At 34.8% G+C, this 20,772-nt stretch overlaps 1 protein-coding gene across 3 annotated transcripts in view; it reads left to right on the forward strand.

Moving 5' to 3' along the window:
* LOC136844390 (uncharacterized) overlaps positions 1–20,772 on the forward strand; it is a 663,809-nt gene that overhangs the window by 547,723 nt on the left and 95,314 nt on the right. The window lies entirely within an intron of this gene.

Raw genomic sequence — 20,772 nt, forward strand, 5'->3', positions numbered from 1 at the left:
GTCTCCCAAAATATATTCGTGGAACAAAATGTTGTGAGGAATAACAGCAAAATTTTCGCTTTCTCACAGACATTGAAATTACTCCCATTTTATTTAAGGATACAGAAGTAAGAGTGAATGTTTGAAGCCAAATCTTACTATATGTGCACGTACCTCTCTCTCTCTCTCTCTCTCTCTCTCTCTCTCTCTCTCTCTCTCTCTCTCTCTCTCTCTCTCTCTGCTACTATCGTAGAGGTGCCGTAATATTTTTTCCACCCGCTTATCATTTAAATCACTTTAATTCATATCACTCTTTCATATTCTGATTCCTGATATGAGCTAATCATCTTATTTTCACTTTGAATTCCATTTTGCTAGAGGATTTGGTTGTCATTGAACGCTTCTCGTTACGTAGAGTTTATTTATATTCTACTTCATTGGTATTCATGGAACTTTTTGTTATCAGAGGAATTGGAAAGTTGCCAAGTTATTTTTTCTTCCTTATTTGCCTGTACTTTTTCACTTATTCATTAAAGAATCTTTCTGTAGAACGGAAATAAATATTTTACATTTCCTTCTCTTTCTTCGCGTTTAATAATAATAATAATAGTTTTTTACAATTCATATGAAATAACCTCATTTACTTTTGATGTATTTTCACCATTAATTAGAATACCAGTGTTTTAAACGCTTCGATAATTGAGAGCTCATTTAACCTCACCTGACTAGGAAATGGTATTTTATGAAATTTAGTCAAACTATAAAAACTGAAAATACCACCACCATGGAGCAATATATCAGAGTCCCGCAAAATTCTAGTTCAAACAAGGATATACTGCAGCGAAATGTCCTGGTGTACCTTTTCCAAACATGTAGCTAACTACAGTAGCTGTTTGCATCAAAAGGGATAAAGATTTAACACCTTCAAAGGAACAAACAAATGTGAAACAGCCTCTGAGTTTTGACCAACACACTTACCTGTAACATAATGCAGAAGCTTGAGGACTGGAGGCAAATGCCTTGACGTCTTTTGTAAGTGTGTACCTTTGAGAGAATTACCATTGACCAAATAGCATGGATAACTTATATTTATCTTTTAGGAAAGTGATAAGAAATTTGCTGTTGTTTTGACGAGTGTAAGAATGACACGTTTCCATAGAAAAATACAACATTCGATGTCTACTTGTATGTACACCGAAAGCAAATAGCGAATAAAATGAGATGCAGACGGTATGGTGCTTGTACGAGAATGCTTCAGGCATAGTTTAGGGAATATTTTGTGGATGTGATTTCTGGTATCAGATATGAAATCTCTCCTTTTTCACATCCATAAGAGGTTTATAATTGGTATGATTGCTGCCAGTTGAAGGTCGGTTGATTACTGGTGTTTGCAGCGATGTCTTTTCTTGGTGATATCGCAGCTTTGAAACGTGTATGAAGAAATCCAACATTGGCTTGAATGGAATTTATTTGTTCGTCCACTAACACATATCACTGGAGCAACGAGGTCTACTGGTGGTGAACCTTGACGTCAGGCTTAGTGAAGCTGCTAACATGGCAGCTTCCAGGTTCTCATCCGGACCAAGAGCTGAATTTGTATAGTTCCCCTGGCACACCTCGCGTCTGCATTGCTTCCACGCTTCTGTGGAGGTTATGGCCTCCCCTCAACAATTAATAATTCTTGAGGACTTCTTTGCTTCTACAAGGACATGGCGTCTATTGTAGAGAAAGTGAAGTATTCTGTTTTTGTATCCAGCAAAAAAAGGGAACTGAGGTTTAGGGTGTCATGTGGACATTGTCAAAATCGATAGACTGGCAATAGATGGGTGATACAAAAGTGATATACAAATGGGAAGTAAACATGACGTGAATAAAGTAGAGACAGACTTATTTGAAAAGAAAAATAAAACAAAAAATGGGGCAAGATATGTGTGGAGGCGTTACAGAGGTGAAGAAATGTGTAGAGAACTGAGAAGTAGTTCTTGTGGCAAAAGGTTGTGTACATTTTTGCCACAAGATTATATATTTGAGACAACGGGCATCCAGAAAGTTGGTGATGCAAGTATCAATGCTCTGGGCATGATGAAGAATGGGAAAGAAACAGAAAGTACTTAGCGTAGTTGATTTAGAATGGATGGCATCTTGTGGATATGTATCTTGAAAAAACATTTGTATACTTACGAAAAGAGAAAATAGTAGGGAGAGGAGTTTGCTAGAGTGCGTTAAAACAAAGCAAATGGAGAGGGAAATTTACCTGTAAAGTTGACGCCAAGATGACCGATAGCGAGATATTCTCATCTAACCCAGAAGCGAGATAGTGAAGAGGAAAAGGAATGGAGACGGTAGACAGCCCTTTCTAGTAAATGAGGGAATGTTGAGATTCAGTTAAAACGGGAGAAAGGAGAAAATTCGAGAGCTTGGCAATTCCATCTGCCAGCTTGGTTTTCTTAGTTGTCTCAAATGTGGCGGTTCTTTTTACACGAATCTGGCCTTTGTGCCAGCGCAGGTTCTTGCTCGTGCGGGCAGCTTATAAGAAAATTGTGCCAGTCATTTTCACGGGCCCCTGCATTCAATTCCTCTTGCTTGAATTCCATCGATTCTTGTTAGCAAATATGGTCAGGATTTTGGCGCTTGAGAATGACATTTGCCATCTGACATGAAATTGCCGGTGAATTTGGCACTCCCATTTGCGATCGGTTACGTGACCGGAACACTTAATAAATGTAAAGAACAGCCGTATTTCTTGTTAATTTTTCATTTTGCTTTATTGCTTGTTGAAATTCTCTCATACTCAGAGAGGTGAATCAAAGAACATTTCCTGTGAGTTTTCTCAGAGGAAATAGCGTCCGCTAAGGTGTCTGTTTCAGTCAGGAGTCACTTCTCTATTATCTGGTTTATTTTATAAGTCATTTCAGTTCATGAAATCTCAGGTCACATTTTACTGCCTTCTGTTATTATATTATTATTGTTCTTACTTACTTTTTCATACACAGTACAGTGTGCCCATCAAGACCCGTAGTTCCTTCGTCTTCTTCTTAAGGATTAGTTTTATATATTCTACAGTACACTCTTTAAGTAATTCCCTCGCTCTGTTCTAATGATTATTTGACTTATTCCCTCTTTTAAATAGAGCTAAAAATAATTTTCCATTTGATTAATAGTTTCTGTTATGGATATTGTTCCCGGACCTGTTTTACAGTGAATCACTTTTCATGAGTAATTTTTTAGTGAAATGACAGATTTCATTTATGATTTATTTCCTATTTAATCTTATTGAAAACATTTTTCCATCTGTTTAAGATCTTTAAGGAAAGAATGTAATAGTATTCAGACTACTTTTTTTTTATTTGGCGAAATCAGAAGCGCAGCTAACTTAGCTTCTAGAAATATTCTCTCTCTCTCTCTCTCTCTCTCTCTCTCTCTCTCTCTCTCTCTCTCTCTCTCTCTCTCTCTCTCTCTCTCTCTCAAAATTGCCTTCCATGGCCGGGGAGCTTCTCATCAGAACAATTTCCTAAACCATTTCCATGAACTTTCCGTTTTGCCTGATTATTTCGTAAATAATTCTCCATTTTGATTACCAGTTTCTGTAATGTGTGTCTTTCCCGAAATTGCTTTGCAGTGATTCCTGTCTTCTGAGTTATTTTCTAATGAAAATTTCTGTTCCTTCAGAAGTTTTAGATTTTCAGTAACCGTTAAATCTGTTTCGATAAGTTTCGAGTTTTGCATGGTCGTCGACCCCGAGAGGGCTATGATCTTGGATTCTATACACATGTGTTTGTGACTTTGTGACTTCCTTGGTTAAACCTCATACTTCGTTCATGAAGAAACTGTTATATCGTCACTTGAATTTATTGTCAATCAGAAATTATTAGATTTTATGGGTAATAAAACGAAGGGGTTGTGAGAAGGTAAACTATTGCACGCATTTATTTTTCCAATAATTTTTGAACCAGAAATTAGTTTATGTGGAAGCGATTTTGTTGACTACTTCCGTTTTTACTACTGCTAAGTTTTCCCAATTTTGGCAGTTGTGTCTACTCTATTTGGCAAGTGCTAGCTATCGGGTCTCATCGCGAAGCCAGAGTCACATCAGGGTAATTAAGAACATGATTTTCCTAGTCTTATCCTCATACAGCACAATGCATTGTATCGAAACCACACATTTCCCACATCTTCGAAATAGCATCCCTTCTTTTTACCTCATTGTTTACAAGAGTCACTGTTATTATTCACGATGAGCGTACTTAATTATGGAGTAGTTTGAAGACTATGAACTTGATATGGCAAGTTTGCACAGAACTAGAATTACTAGTAAAATACGCAAAAGAGAGTGTGCTTGAGTTTACCCTGAAGTGAATGAACTAAAAAAAAATCGGACAGTTATGGAAGTAAACCTTCATTGTTGGTCATCTAAAAATGTTTGGACAAGAAACCGGCACTTGTATTACATATATAACAACCATTTTTGAAGATGGCTGCCATATGTAAAGTCAATGTTTGTTCATAGAAACTGGTTGGCAATAAAAAAAAATGTGTTCTGGTTTTCACTGGGATATACCAGGCCCCCACGTCCCTGCTGCAGGATAATAAGCATGTTCTGCGTGCTCCTTCGTTACCGCTGGAGTTGATGGTCTCTGGTTTTTGGCAAGCATGTCAACCGTTACGTCATTAAGCGGTGGAAAACGAAACTTTCAAGATACTCTAGATCTATGATGTAAGGACTGACTATTTGTTTCAGGCTCGAACATCATAACTAATCTTGATAAATAAGGACACCTAGAAAGCATCTCTTGAGGAAGTAGCCATTCCATAGGACAAATACGGAGAAAAAATAGAAAAGTATAGAAAAGTACTGAGTAATAAGGAGACTATGGTAAGGTTAAAAGGAAGCAGTAACTATCATCCTGGTAGCAATAGATGTAATCCCGAAGGACCTCATGAGGAACCTGGTGAGAATTGGATTCATAAACTTCAAACCGCGCATGCTCCAGCAAAGTGTACTGGCGGCCTCAGCAAGGATAATTAAGAGAGTGTTGCAATAATAAGACAGGGTATTGTGGGGATCATATTCTCTGGAGGAAGGTTGCAGCCCAGATCCAGACTCGGAGATACAACCTAGCAAAGTTGTAATAAAAGAGACGTTACCATTTCCGCTATTATTGATGGATAATTGCGTTGTTGTCTTCAGATTTATTCTATCTATATGTGTATCGTCAGGAGGAATGTCTAAAGGTGGAAAGACATACCTGTAGGTTTAAATAATGCATTATTGGCTCCATGGCAGTGCAGGAAGCAGCTCTAATTCCGTATAGGAAAGTGTCATTTTGATCCTCACCTTGTATCAATCCCAACGATATCGTAAATATATTGGTTTACCCAATGAGTCATTTTAATACAGCTTTATTGCTACTGACATTGTCTTGCAATAAGAAATCGCCGCCATCGAATGTCTGATCATCTGTCAAGCATATTTGTTTCAAAGACACAACAGCTTACCACGGAAATAGCGGTTAGTTGGTTCTCCCACCTAAAGGTTTGGGTTTCCATTCGTCGGTTAAAGACATTGCTTTGATTGGTGATATATGGACAATCTTACAAACTTTTCTTCCATTTTTATATTTGCAGCATCTTTGACAAGTTGATTATAATACTACACATCGCAGATAGTTAAAATTATTCTTAACAAAAACAAAACATTAATTAAGTTGATAAGAATTCTAGCACCTGTACTATTTGCTCAAAAGAAAGGTGAGCCTTAGGGCTTTTCTGCAAGGCAAAGGCGTTTTACACCTATATATATATATATATATATATATATATATATATATATATATATATATATATATATATATATATATATATATATATATAATGTATTGTAAGTAATGTGTGTGTGTGTGTATACAAATATATATACAAACTGTAATAAAATGTCGCCTTCAGCGCCGCGTGACACAAAGGGCGCCTGTATATTCCGCCACCCTGTGTTTTTGTGTGTGTGTGTGTGTGTGTGTGTGTGTGTGTGGTACAAAACGCTTGTTTTGCAGAAAAGCCCAAAGGCTCAGCTTTCTTCTTAAAAAATGTTACAAGTGTTAAAATTCTTAAGAGCTTAATTATCGTCATTCTTTGCTTATTGCTCCTGGTGTTCACTAAGAATAATTCCCTAACTTTGGGATGTGTTGTATTGAATTCAGCTCGTCGAAAATGTTGTAGATATAGAAATGAGAAAAGCTTGAAAAGTTTCCAAGATCGTCCATAAATCGTCAATCAAAGTAATGCATTTTATCAACGAGTTGGAGTCCAAACGAGCAAGCAGGAGTACAGTACATACCAGCTATTTTCAGTCGAAACTTAGGTATACTTGATAGGTGATGAGACGTTCCCTCTAGAGAATGTCAGTTGCTATAGAAGTGTATTAAAAATTATTTTTAATGCAAACCAGTCCAGCACTTGTATGATAGCAAATAAAGGATTCCTTTAAAAAAAATACAAAATAACTGGGTACATTTATTTAAAAGCACTTAAAAGCACAGACACAACATATGCTATCGACAACTATAACCGAGGTAATTTTTAATCAACATTTTTCTTTTATTTTCTAAACTTCAGCACAGCAGGAATTACTGTTATTTTTCTTTAAAGATTCTGAAACACAACGTAGAGCAACATAAAACGTACAAAACACAGATTGCTTAAGCATTTTGCCTTGTTATCGGTTTTTCTTCAGCATTTCAAGGGAGTAAATCACCGTTCACTCCAAAATTACGTATCTCGTTACATGAAACATATGTTTATACAAACTTGCAAAACAGTGTTACCAAGATAAAATATGTCGTGTAAAAACTCTCTTAATTTTATCTGTAATTCGAGAAGCTCCATCATGAATGGCCACTCCGCTACATAAATATTCTTTAGAGATTCAAGAATATATTTTTTCAGTTCTCCATTATCATCCATATAAAAATAAATCTCTAATAATATGTTTTATAAGAATAAGTATGAAAGAGGAAACTAGGTGCACATCATGGCTTAAAGCACACTTAAGGGAAGTTGCTTGAATAGAAGGGTCCAAATGTCTGACTGATTGCTTTAAAACACTATTCTACAAGGACATAAAAAGTTTACACTTTTCTTCGACATTCACACTCCCACGTGCAAATATTAACAACCACATAAGGCATAAACATTTTTAACAACTTAACATCAATTACAGAGTATAATACTGGAGTACCCCTTTGTCCCTTCAACACACATTTCTTGTGGACAGATGAGGCCACCACTAGGTAGTATGTACAATAAAAGAGTATTCCTCGTAACGATTGCAAGTACATCTGTGATCGTTGGTTATTAATTTCATTTGCCCTACAGTATTACTGTTCAGAAGAGCTGAGGACAGAATACAACATTTGAATCATTTAGATTTTACCTTCAGACTGATTTTATATATGAGGTCATTATTTCGTAGTTGATGTAATTATCTCTTAACGAAAGGAACAGAAGTTGGACTGATACATTATTAAATAAACTTTTTATGTAAATACCAAATGAAAGTCTTGTATTATCATTTTAACATTTCAGATAATAATGCACTATATATATATATATATATATATATATATATATATATATATATATATATATATATATATATATATATATATATTAGTGCATTGTTATCCTAAAATATATATATATATATATATATATATATATATATATATATATATATATATATATATATATATATATAAAAACTGTAGTATAAAAAAAAGAAACTCAATCTTTTAACCTTAATGAAATTAGCATAAAGCAGGACTTGATAATTTAAGCATTTTTCACAGCATAAATCTACCGGGCTCATTTTGTTTGGCATACCTGACTGTTAGTGTACAAGAGCATCAGATTTCCTGGAAATAAGAAGTCGGAAGCTCAAGTACCTGCTTTAGTGACAGCAAGAACGTTAATTTCAATAGAAATACAAGTTTACAACAATTTTTGACACAACACTTACGGACCAAGCAACACGGAAAAGCCCCCACTTGAATTGCATTTATTTAAGCCATAAAATTTAGGGATATGAAGACAGCAAGACAGTCCACGCAGTGCAGGTGACAGACACGTTTACGACGTTTCGAGAAGTCATTACAGGTGCACATCAGAGAGACATTCATACGGACACGTTTCAGGGCGTCTGTGTTGCTTTGCAATGGCGATTGGCTATTTTGCTTGGAGAAGATGCTGGTGCCAAATTAAGCCAAAGCTAGAGGTATGTGAGGTATCCCGTTTTTAGGTTCAGGGCCTACATTTTACTGTGACCAGCAGGTGACAAACGACGGACATAAATTGGTATTAATGACAATCCAGAATTGGAGCTGTGTTGCCAGATCAAGTTTTCCATAAGGAAATGTATGGAAAATACCTGAGAAAAAAGGGAAACATTTCGTTATATATGTCATTTGCCTGGCCGTGCAAGGAAGGGAAAAAAAAAGTAATTTGAGTGCAGTACGAGAGGATTATGGTACAGGCTCACTTAATATTTTTTGTGACAACCTGAGGTCTGTTTTACCCTTCCAAAGAGCTTGTTTACTGTGCGGTGTTATATTGTTGTTGTGTTAAACCAGCCTTTCGTTAACGTAGTGAGGTACATTCTCAAAAGTACCGTATATTCCATGGTAGGTACTGACACCGATCAAAGTTCTAATATAAAAAATTGTAAAATGTAAAAATATATTAATAATAATTGATCTTAAGCGCTAATAATTTACCATACTGTTCCTCCTTTGTTGTTTGAAGGAAAAGACAACAGGTATATTATCGATTTTGATTTATGACCTTATATCACACGAAAAATTTAACATACAAGAAAATTGAGCAACTAACACAATTTTCTCAGTGAAGGTTCTTTGAGTTGTCATGTTCCACTTTTTCGAGATTTTAGACAGTCTTCGGACGACGACTGAAGAAACTGAAGTAAAATAAGACATTAAATAAATAATAAATAAGTAAGGGGTACCAGGCAAACTTTCAAATAGGGAAAGCACGTGTTTGATATCTGCTTTTTCCCTAAACATCAGTAGATTTTACAGGTATGCCATATGATGAATATTTTACTCAGCCTACAAAACCTTTTGTAAAGTAAACCATATAACTGAATCTGGATAAACACGTTTACCATTTGCAGTATGACAAAGCAGCAGTGATTTTTCTGAAACGTCGATTATTTCGGAATTGACAAGAGAGGAAACATCGGATAGAGGTGATTTTAATGCACTTTTTCTAGTTCCGGTTCCTATACACAATGATTCTGAGACTAACAAACATCTGAGAAACATAATCCCCATTTTCTGGTGACGCAAAAGGACTCACACTGGAAGAATTCTCAGTTCGTTTTTACATTACGGTCATACCTCAACACACCATAGAAACAACGTTTACAATAATAAATTTTTAAGTTGCTATACCCTGTACACAACATATTTACACACACAAATATGGCATTCTAATCGATCGCTACTCGTATCAGGAACTGTTCGTTTCCAATGAAAGTACTTCTGTTAATTTAATGTGGATCAGAACTACAATCACTTCCTTTTATAGAAAATTTTTATAATGCCTTTCATTGAATACCGAAACCAGTCCCTTTACAGGGGAGGTAGATAAACTTAATTACAACCCTTAACGTGATTGCATTCAAGAAAAAATATGAAGGTTTTGTCATTCTTTCCTCTAGCTTTAATTTTCAATAAGGATAAATCCTAGGGAAAATGCAACAGTCTTGTCATTGTCTTAAATCATGTCTTATTTCTTTCACAAAGGCTATATGCATCTCTAGGCTCATTTTTTCACTGCATAGAATAAGTAATCCATTTGCACAATCGAATGAAGAACTGACAGAATTAAATTTTCTTAATTATGATAATTTTTTTTCATTTCTAGACGTATTTTCCTTAATATTGGAATAGTTTGAAATAAAACTATCACAAAATCTGTATACAGGTAACAATTGAGTCATTATAAATTATATATATATATATATATATATATATATATATATATATATATATATATATAATAATATGTAACAATATATATATATATATATATATATATATATATATATATATATATATATATATCTACTATATATATATATATATATATATATATATATATATATATATATATATAGTGTTTTTGTATGGATGGGTGGATATGATTTATCAGTAGACCTTACACAGTGGCAGTAAACCCTTGTTTGTGTGCATTTTTCATCTTTTAATTGAACAGTGTCATGATCGCTGTATCCCTCACCCAGATAAAACTTTTTGACTTTTAAATAAAGCTGACATTCCACAGTAAAACTGCCCAGTGAGTTTCAGCACAAACTGCAAAGTAAATGTGCATTTAGTTGCACATAACTGACAGTAAATATAGTCATTTTAGTCCCGGCATACACCAACATATATGGTGAAAAGGTGTCAGTATTACAACTTTATTGTAATGCAGGTGATATGAAGACGATTCTTTTCAAAAAAAAAAAAACCATGCTTTTTAAAACAATTGTGCAAAGAGGAAAAACATCACCTTGTAAGGGTAGTTTTACTTTTAGTTTACTTACCTGTCATTATATCAGTGAGAAAAGATCCTAAATGACTGATTCTGGGGATGTCTCAAAAAAAATTAATGAAAATATAGCTGAAAATTTCAAGATGAGCTGTGTCTCCAAAACTGGAAGCTTAAAGGTTAATACTTCTTGAAAATATCACACAACAGATGCTTGTTTGGAGTCCTGAAATAAACAATTCACATAATTTCTATAATTGCTAATCTTGAGGGTTCCATGGAAAGAATTTCTTTGTGTGTGTCTTATTCAACCTCCTGGTGGCCTTTCACTCAGAAAATTGCTTTAGTGCTAATTAGGAAAGAGAATGGCAACCTTGGCACCTTGAATAGCACGTTTTTTGACACTGATTACACTACTTATGGCCTATGTCTAATACAGTGCGCAAATAAAACCATAGGTGCCTTCTTGTTTTACTCTAAATCCTTTACTGAACTTCCTGTTACCTGGACACATTTTTCTGTAAAAAGGCCAAACACCGACTTGCAAAAAGATGGGAGACTGGGGAAGTACAAATAAAAAAATTAATGCAACTAGAAAGATGAGACTAACACTCCGTGGAAAAATGATGTGTTAAAACATTATGTAATCCTCCTCTTTCTTTAGGTGTTCCAGAAATTGTGGCTTATACATGATAGTCCAATAACTCTTGGGATGAAGTGGAGTAATGGAGATGAATGAAATGGAGTAATGGGGAGGAGTTAGAAGTTTTTATCATGGGCCCTTCATGCTAACACGGGTTAAGTGGAAGAAAGTGTTCAAAGAACTTGAGGGGATGTGTCTCAGTTAACAAGCTACAGAAAAGGATGTCGCAGATGTTTTGCCTTGAGATAACTGGTGATAGTGAGCTTATAATTGTTTTGCACATGTGGAACATTTGTTTGGTATGCTTTGTGATAATTGTGGCAGCTTTCAGGGGGCTACTGGGTACTGTGCAAATTGGTTCTGGTTTGGTCTTCCCTTCCATTTTGCGTTGTCGGTGACAATGGTAATATTTTGAAGTGTGCAATGCGACTGGAATACCAGCTGGTGCAGGGAAGGGCTTTTTGTCCCGTTGCATGGTCTTGAGGCAAATCTAGTTCCTGACAGGAAGGTGGTTGGGCTGGTTGAATTCGACACCATGCATTAATTCAGAAGTTGGTCATAAGGGGCTTGCCTCAGTTTGAGATGGCAGCTTAATTGGACGTTGTACCTACTTTGAATGAAGGCAGGGTGGGTATCGAGGAGGTCCCATGGAGTTGATAAGTACTTGCTGAAATTTTGAGAGACTTTGGGCTGGTGAATTTTGAAATTTTTATGAGGTTATGGGCTCTGCTGGATGGTGTAGTCTGTGCTGTTGTATTTTGTGGATTCTAAATGTATGTTACTGAAGGGGTTGGGGTTCCATGGCGGTTGTAACAATTCACGAGTCCCCTTGGCGTAGCATAGGACATGAGGCCTTTGTTGAATTGTATTGAAAAGAGTTGCAGTGTCTTAGAAGGTATGTGGCCCAAAAGTTAGCGTGGATGTGAACTTTAATATTCTGGTGTTGTTGTTTTTCTTGGGAATGAGTGTAGGAAGGCGTTGAGGTTCATTGTTACGCCGTACATTGCCCACATTGCACTGGTGGACTTTGTTAGAGCCTTCAGCAAGGTGACTTGGAAGTGTGAGGGTGCTCTTATGTTGAAGAGGTTTGTTTGTCTAGCTTGTGGGATCATTCCATCAAGGGATGTGGGTCTAGAACATCAAGTGATGGTTAGGGTTCTGATGGGTTTGCTCTTGGTCATGGCAATGGACAGAGATGTGTATGTGCACCAAGCTTGTTGATTGATTGATTTGTAGATTTTAGGCATACATGCCAAGCACTGGGGCAACTAAGGCCATTTATAAATTTTTCCTGTCTTGCATGGCGGACTTGAGGATGATGAGGATGAAGTTTGTTTGCATTTTAGAGTGTATGGGGTTTTATTTGTTGTCAGGGCTTTCAGGCTAGAACAAGAATTACTGATTTTATAGTGACAGATTTGCTTTATGCTGATGGTGCTAACGTTGCAAGTGGTGCCATATCCTTGCGAAGACTGCTCGTCAGGTTTTCAGAAGTATATGAGATTTTTGGACCCATCATTGTTTCTGTGAGGCTATTATTGTGTGGTGGAGGCTGGATCATTAGGGTGATTTTTTTCCTGAGAGTGTTGATGCTTTTAGCCATCATGGTTTTTCTCTCTCCCTGAACCTTGGTTTGACAAGGGTCATTACTTACAATGCTTGTGTTATCCAATACACACACACACCAGCTCGAGAACCTAATTATCTTTCATTACTGTTACTTGACAAAAATTCTTGAGATACATTGGACTCACATAATGAAAATGGGGAGGTCCTAAATAGGACAAATCTTTGCTGTTGGATATTTTGAAGTCTTAATAAAATGGTTAGCTGTTAAATAAAAAAAAAACATTGTATGGAAAAATACAAAAAGTGAGAATAAAGAAAATCTCTTTTGCATGATTGGGAAGGTGCCCATGGCATAAATTTTTGGAGAAGGAGTGTTAGAAAAGACTACAGTGTGAAGAGAAGTAGTGGTAGCAAGAGGGCAGAGGTGTGTTAAACAGCATAATGTATTCATATACTATGAGAAGTAATGCTTGATTGAGCCATCCTAGCAGTGCTCATGCTTCTGACAGTGTTACAAGTGAACTTCTTCTTTGAACAGTGGACTTTTTTGTGCACTAAAACTTATGAACAGCTGTCTTGAGTTGCCTATGGAAGAGAAACAAACTTCTCGGTGCTGATTGCTACTTGGAGCTGTGTTTCAAAGAAAACCTGTCCATTACGGAAGAAACAAGATCTTCTATATGAAATTCACTATAATGACTAATAGTAATGGGAGAATAGTCCTAAATCATTTGTCTTTCATAATCCAAGCTATACACATCCCTGGTCTTCAGAACAGTCATCATGGCAAAACTATCACAAATCATATTACAGTCTTGACTGTCAACATGATTTACTGTTTAACAAAGATTCACACCTACAACAGAAAGCGAAAGGAATAACAAGTAATTTATATCCTCCTATGCCCATATCAGCTACTGACAGACCTGGTAAACTAACAAATGCAAATGAACAAGGAAAGAACTTCTGGTGCCACAAATAACATTTTGGCGCAAATCACTGTTTAGTGACTGTATATCAGCACCAGTAAGGTGTTTTCTAACAGCTGATACCAAAGATGTGAACATCATCCAAAACCATACATCATTTTCTGAAGGTGTCAGTGATCATTTATCAACCACTTGCAATTGCTAAGCAACTAATTTCAGTATACTAAACGGTGGTTATTTATTGCTACCAGAAGGAATAAATATTAATGATAATTGTTTTATCAGTTTTATGTCAGGTAACCTACATGACAAATAGGATACAGAATAACAAATAGTACTTAAGTGAGAATGTCTAAATGCATGTAGATATTGATCTGTTTGAAATCAAGAAAAGATTAAAAAACTTTTCTTGTATGCTGGTCACCTGACAGTGGTTGAGTTATAAGCACTGAGCAACTAATTAGATTTGTAATTATGACCTTATACAGCTCTGAAGTTTAGAGTGAATTGCTACAAAAGAAAGGTTTGCATTTTGCCAGACAAAAATTATTTTTTGCATTGACCTCTACAAAGATTATCCTTAAATCTCATCAAGCTAGACTTAATATTGTGGAATGGTCCCCAATCAGTTTTTTGATTGCTGTTGAAAATATATATATATATATATATATATATATATATATATATATATATATATATATATATATATATATATATATATATATATATATATATATATATATATATATATATATATATATATATATTTTATATATATACACACACACATGAAAATGCAGGGTTTAAATCCTGTGCACATACAAAACAATAAAAGTTGACTTTGACAACTCTGCTGAGTGTCAAAATTACCTGTTTTTCATTATTAATAAACCAAAGACCCAAATTTGAAATCCAGCCAAGAGTTCAAAGTTAACTCTTTATCACTGTCTATTAGCCAAGGGCCCAAGTTTGAATCCTTGCTGGGTGTAAGTTATTCTCAAGGTATAGCAAATTTTATATTAAATGATATTTGTGTATATATATGTGTATGTATGTATGTATGTACAGTATGTATGTATATATACATGCAAGATTTTTAGACCGTCGCCTAGTCAGAATATATCCACAAATCTGTAAAATACTAGGGTGCCGTTACCATTACAATACATAGCTCTTGTGAATGTGACTATTAGATTTTGTAAATAGACATGAAGACATGTGCATTTGTCTAACTGATCTTAAATTCATTGAAGTGCAAATTATCATATAGTAATTCACATCCCATTTGGAGGAAATAGAGTATTTATTGATGGATTTACTCAAAACTGGTCATAGCGATAGTACAGTACAGTATTACACTTTATGAAATGCAATTTTATTATAGTACTCTACAATGAACCTTTGCTTGGTCACTGTATTTCAAGCTGTTTTATCATGTACCATTTGATTCTCAGGTTACAGTAGATTTTTCCCACAATTTTTTACATGACTATGTAAGCCTGCTATTTGTATGGCTTGTAAATATATCATAGATAATATTAGCCACTTCATTACAAATACATGTAGTCTTGATAAAACATCATTATAATACATATAGTCTTGATAAAACAAAGCCAATATTTTCCTGAACTTTAAGTCTTGGTAAACAAAATTAATTTAAAATCCAAAATACAGTACTTAGATCAGTACTTTTTTAAGCATAATGCAAATAATTATAACTATTTTTATTCAAAACTAAAGTTGTCTTATTTGGTACAAGGCTCATATTTGCAAGAGCTAACTTGCTGTATAAGATCACTTGGTGTAAATAAATAATTATATACAATACATATTACCTTCTATCATTTAAAATGATGTAAGTGATTTTCCACTAATGCAGTTTGGGATATGCAGGTTACATGTATGCATAGCATTAACCAAAGGAAAAAGTTCATAAAAACTCATTTTCTGGTTACATTGAAAATTTTAGCAATTCTGACAAAATTTCTGAGAGATTTATCTTCCAACAAATATCTTCCTTTTATCCCCAGAGTGCCTTGAGAACAAAGTGCAGGCCACTTGCTTTGTGAAGCACTATGAGCTCCACTCTGTTGCCGTGTTCATTGCCTTGATAATCATTACCAGGAGGCATTAATTTGTAACTGTAAAACTAGCATGATCTTTCTGATAGTATTCCTGCTGTAATACCAATACAGTATTCAATGTTATAGCACCATGTACCATTGCCTTCATTTTTCTTACTTTTATTCTATATGGTTTCTCTTTTTAACACGTGTGAATTTATAATGATATAAAATTCGGTGATGAAATATATAGACGGTCTTCATCACTAAAGGCTCATTTTTAGATAACTATATATCAAAGTAATCCTTCAATTATTCAGGTTAATAGAGCCAAGGGGGTGTTAGATAATGGGCAAATCTGGTCAAGGGCAAGTAAAAAAAGATCTAGGGGTGTTCCAAGGCAACTCTTTACCATTCCTCACCTAACCTTGCTAGTGTCACATGCTGTAACTGTAAACCCTCGACATGCTTATAAACAACAAGCTGTTATGGGCTGCTGAAGAGCAAGAGCCCGTGCCAGCACAAGGGCACTTAAAACCAAAAAATTTATGCAAAAGGCAATTATCTACCCTTTTTTCCCCATATTTATAACAAAATATACTGCTTAAAATACTCTGGAAAATATGCAACCCCTTCTTTTTCTCTCATAAATGACACAATTCTGTAGGTAAGTAGCCTTCATGTGTTTGCCCACTTCCTACCATGGTTTTATCACCATTAATGTACATTTATACAGCTACTTTATCAGTTGTTACCATATTTTATTACCATAGACAAAATTCAAAATGTCTATGTTGAACTAAATTATAGACTTCAGTGTTACACTTACAGTAATCATTTGCATAAGTCAAATAGGCTGTTACAGTTGTATTTAAAATAAAGGTAATGGTAATGAAACTGATATTTTACTTACTGAATCCATTTACGCTGTATTATTATCCTGTTATATAATCATCATAATGTGAAGGAAAAAACCCATCATCCGCCGTTTGAATTTACATTCTCAAAATCAGCTGATTGAGCCTACTAGCAAAAGAATAAGGAGAATAATTTTTTAGTTGCTAAAAGAGTTGAATGTATTACTGGAATTACTTTTATTTTTGTGGATAAATGTAAAATGGGTGTATTGTACAAAGGTAAACTAACATACTTTGTTAAAAATAAAATCCACCAAAATTGCAGCACAGCTGTTTCTTTACTTTATATTTGATGTTGTTTATGTCAGTTCTTTGGTTATTAATTATAAGAGATTGTTATGAAAATTAATTTGTCCAGTAACAAGATGGGATTACTGAGGAAAAGAGGTTAGACTAACGTTATCTGGGCTATCGAAAATGCAACTCATATGATACAAGAGATACGTATACTGTACAATGAAATCATGTTTAGGGGACGAAGTTTAAGGGTCGCATGATATGAGAGATTTAATGATACACGAGTATAACGTCATGTTCCATTTGTTCACCTCATTTTGCCCTACTGTGGAAAGTGTTTGTGTGAAACACCGTATTTACATCTTTAGCACATACCCTGTATGGCATTTCTTAATGACAACAGTTGCAGTTCTCTCTCTCTTTCTCTGTGCCATATCTCCTCAGTTCTTTTTTTTTTTTTGTTTTCTTACAGTACAGTGGTGTACACATCCTTTAATAAAATGTAGAAAAATCAAGCACACAAACATGAAACAAAACAAGCTCTAGAAAGTTCAACAACGCCAGTGATTGAGTGTGTGCATACATACATACATACATACACCCTTCTCATTCTCTCTCTTCTTTTTTTCTTTGTGCCTGATGTATATCATTACAAGTTACAGTACAGTAGTGTACTTATCCTTTAATAAAATGTGGAAAAATCATCCATGTAAAAACAAAAACAAAACAAGCTCTAACAAGTTCACCAATGCCAGCAAATGAGTGTGTGTACATGTGCCCTACGAACATGATTCCAATCACCTTTTAGGTTGTAAAAACAATTAAAAAATACAATAAAAATGTAAATGAGAATAGCATAAAATATAAACAGGGTAGGAGTGTGTGTTATAATCTTCAGTGTGAGTGATACCTCAGTAATTGCTCTCTCTATACCATCTTTGTGCTTGATGTATTTCTTTACAAATTACAGTACAATACTGTACATATCCTTTGATAAAATATGAATTATCAGATGTATTTCTTTACAAGTTACAGTACATACTGTACATATCCTTTAATAAAATATGAATTATCATAATCATAAAAACATGAAACAAAACAAGCTCTAGCAAGTCAGAAGTCTACCTAGCTCTCTTCACCCATCCAACACTACATCCCCAGCTCCACTCGCCTTCCAAAACAACCCCTTCTCTAAGTGACTTCCTCTACACACCTTACTGCTCTCTTTCTCCCATGGCGCCCAGCCATCTGACCCAACCTCCCACCTTGGAAGCTTCCCCAGGCCTCCCCCACCCCCCAAAACCCTTTCTCGGTCTGTTGGTGAGTTAAGTTACGGTGTTACCCACATTTTCATGAAGCTGCTTAGCATTGCTGACAATCGGAGAGGTTTTTCCAAATATTTATAAATTTATATATATCACATACTTTTTGGGGCCCTGGTCCTTAGTCTGGTTGTTTTGGATAATGTTGAGTTATGGCAATCTGCCTGTATATATACATATAGTGTATATATATATATATATATATATATATATATATATATATATATATATATATATATATATATATATATATATATGAATATATATATTTATATACAGGCAGTCCCTGTTAAAAAGTGGGCTTGGTTGACGGCGATCCGGTTTCATGGCGCTTGTTTAGCGATGAAAATCGACAATTTCCACTTATCGGCGCCGATAATTGGATATTGGTACTGTACTGTTACATATCTAACAGAGGCGCCGATAACCAAAAAGTGGCATTTTTTTGGTGCCGAAAATCGCCAATTTTTGGTAATCATCACACCCTCAGAACAGAACCCCGCCAATAACCGGGGACTGCCTGTGTGTGTGTGTATATATACATATATGTGTGTGTGTGTGTGTGTGTGTATATGTGCCGTATATGCTGGCGTATAAGGCAACCTTTTAACTTTAAAAAATCTCCCCCAGAATTGGGGGTTGTCTTATACGCTGAGTATAAAAAGCAAACCTTAAATCCTGCTGAGATTTTTAATGATAGGCTAACCCCTAAAGTGTCAATAGTTGTGTCAATAATGTACAGTAGTTAACTACCATCACCACTATTGACGCAAAAAAAAAAAAAATGATTTTTACCGTTATTTCAGTTAATTCAAGTGAATCACTAGCGACACAACTACCGATACTGTAAACAAAACAACTGTAATTACAAAGAATTACCATAATTACACGTTAGGGCAATAATATTAGACAATATTGTTATTGATACTCAAATACAATGCCCTTTTAAAATTGGTAAATAATTTGAAGTTTCCGAAAGGGTAAATTGGGGTAGTCTAACTTTCTTGTTTATGAAACATACCTGTGTTTGTAGTTACTAGTTGCACTGGACTTACGAGCCACATTGTTTACTAAAGGCTAGTGTTTCCATGGTAGTATTTAATAATCAAACTAAAGGGTTTTGTGATATCAACAGTTCCCCAGATATCCTTAATATTGGGTTCTTCCCAGTTTTAAAGGAATGCATGCGGCTATACTTCCAACGGGTATTACGCTGCCGATAGTGACATCACAGACATTGAACATTTGTCGTGATGTTTATATTTTTCCTAGGGGAATAAAAAAGTATTTTTTTGTAATGGTGAGCTTTGCTAAACATTTTAAAATCTTGAAGATACTGATTTTACATATTTTTGGTACGATAATTTCAATAATTATTGATTTTACGTACCAATTAAGTTGCATCAGCTGATCATGTTATTTAATTTAATAAATAGGGAGTCTTCTTGTACAGCGAACATATCTCTAAACCTACATTTTTACATGAAAAATGGGGGATCGTCTTATGCTCCGAGTCACCTTATACGCCGGCATATACTGTGTATATATATATACATATATATGTATATATACTATATACAGTATACACAAAACCATAGCTTTTGCTGTTAGGCACTACTATATTATGCTGCAGTTAGTTACTGTGATGTTGGAAGGTAGTGGGGAGGTGTATTTATAACATTTAACATTAAATCCATATCAAATTACGTTTTATGTTTTACAGTGTATTGTATGTTTTATAAATAATTATCTTCATTTGATGGACATATCATTAATGAATTTAAATTATTTACTGGTTTTGTGTTATTTGGAATGACAGTAATTTTTTTCACTATCCTAATACTGTGTGCAACCATTTCTGGGACTAAAACCAGACATTGCTACTTTAGTTCATCATTGCCCCTACTTTTGCTATACAGTACTTTACTTCTCCCTCCTTTACCACTGTCTACTGTCTATAAAGCATTGACAAAATATGATTGTAAAATGCAGGGACTGACAAGTGCTCAGAAAAGCACTGCCTGATCCAAGTCCAGGTGTAATTGCATTCATAATTCCCTTGATTGGCTTAATAATTTTTGTGTGTTTTGATCTTCATAGACATGCAGTGTTCTTTAATGATTGTAACATTTTTGTGCTTCTTTCTCATTTCCCTAATACTGTATTTCCTTCCTACCACAGCTAAATACACTACTGTATTCTGTACAGTATAGGCTTGCTGTGCCAGTCAGGAGCCTCAGGCTTGTTCCATATAAATATATGTTCCTTTTTACTAATAATTTTAGTGAAAAAAATCACCAAAGTAAACTACGACTTTCTGCATTGGTAGAAAGATCCATACTGTGCAAGTTCTGGATGTGAGGTGTTAGAATAATCAATACTTTTCATATGTGATTTTACGCAGTGATTCACTATGTGATATGCCATCTTGCTTCTAAATCAAATGACACTGAATATGATAAGCGAGTAATATAGTACAGTATATCTGTAGATGTTTTATAATTCAGCATTAAGTCCCTAGTTGAGATAATTTGTATTTTACTATTAAAT

Source organism: Macrobrachium rosenbergii, chromosome 12, assembly GCF_040412425.1.
Source record: "Macrobrachium rosenbergii isolate ZJJX-2024 chromosome 12, ASM4041242v1, whole genome shotgun sequence".
Lineage (NCBI taxonomy): Eukaryota > Metazoa > Arthropoda > Malacostraca > Decapoda > Palaemonidae > Macrobrachium > Macrobrachium rosenbergii.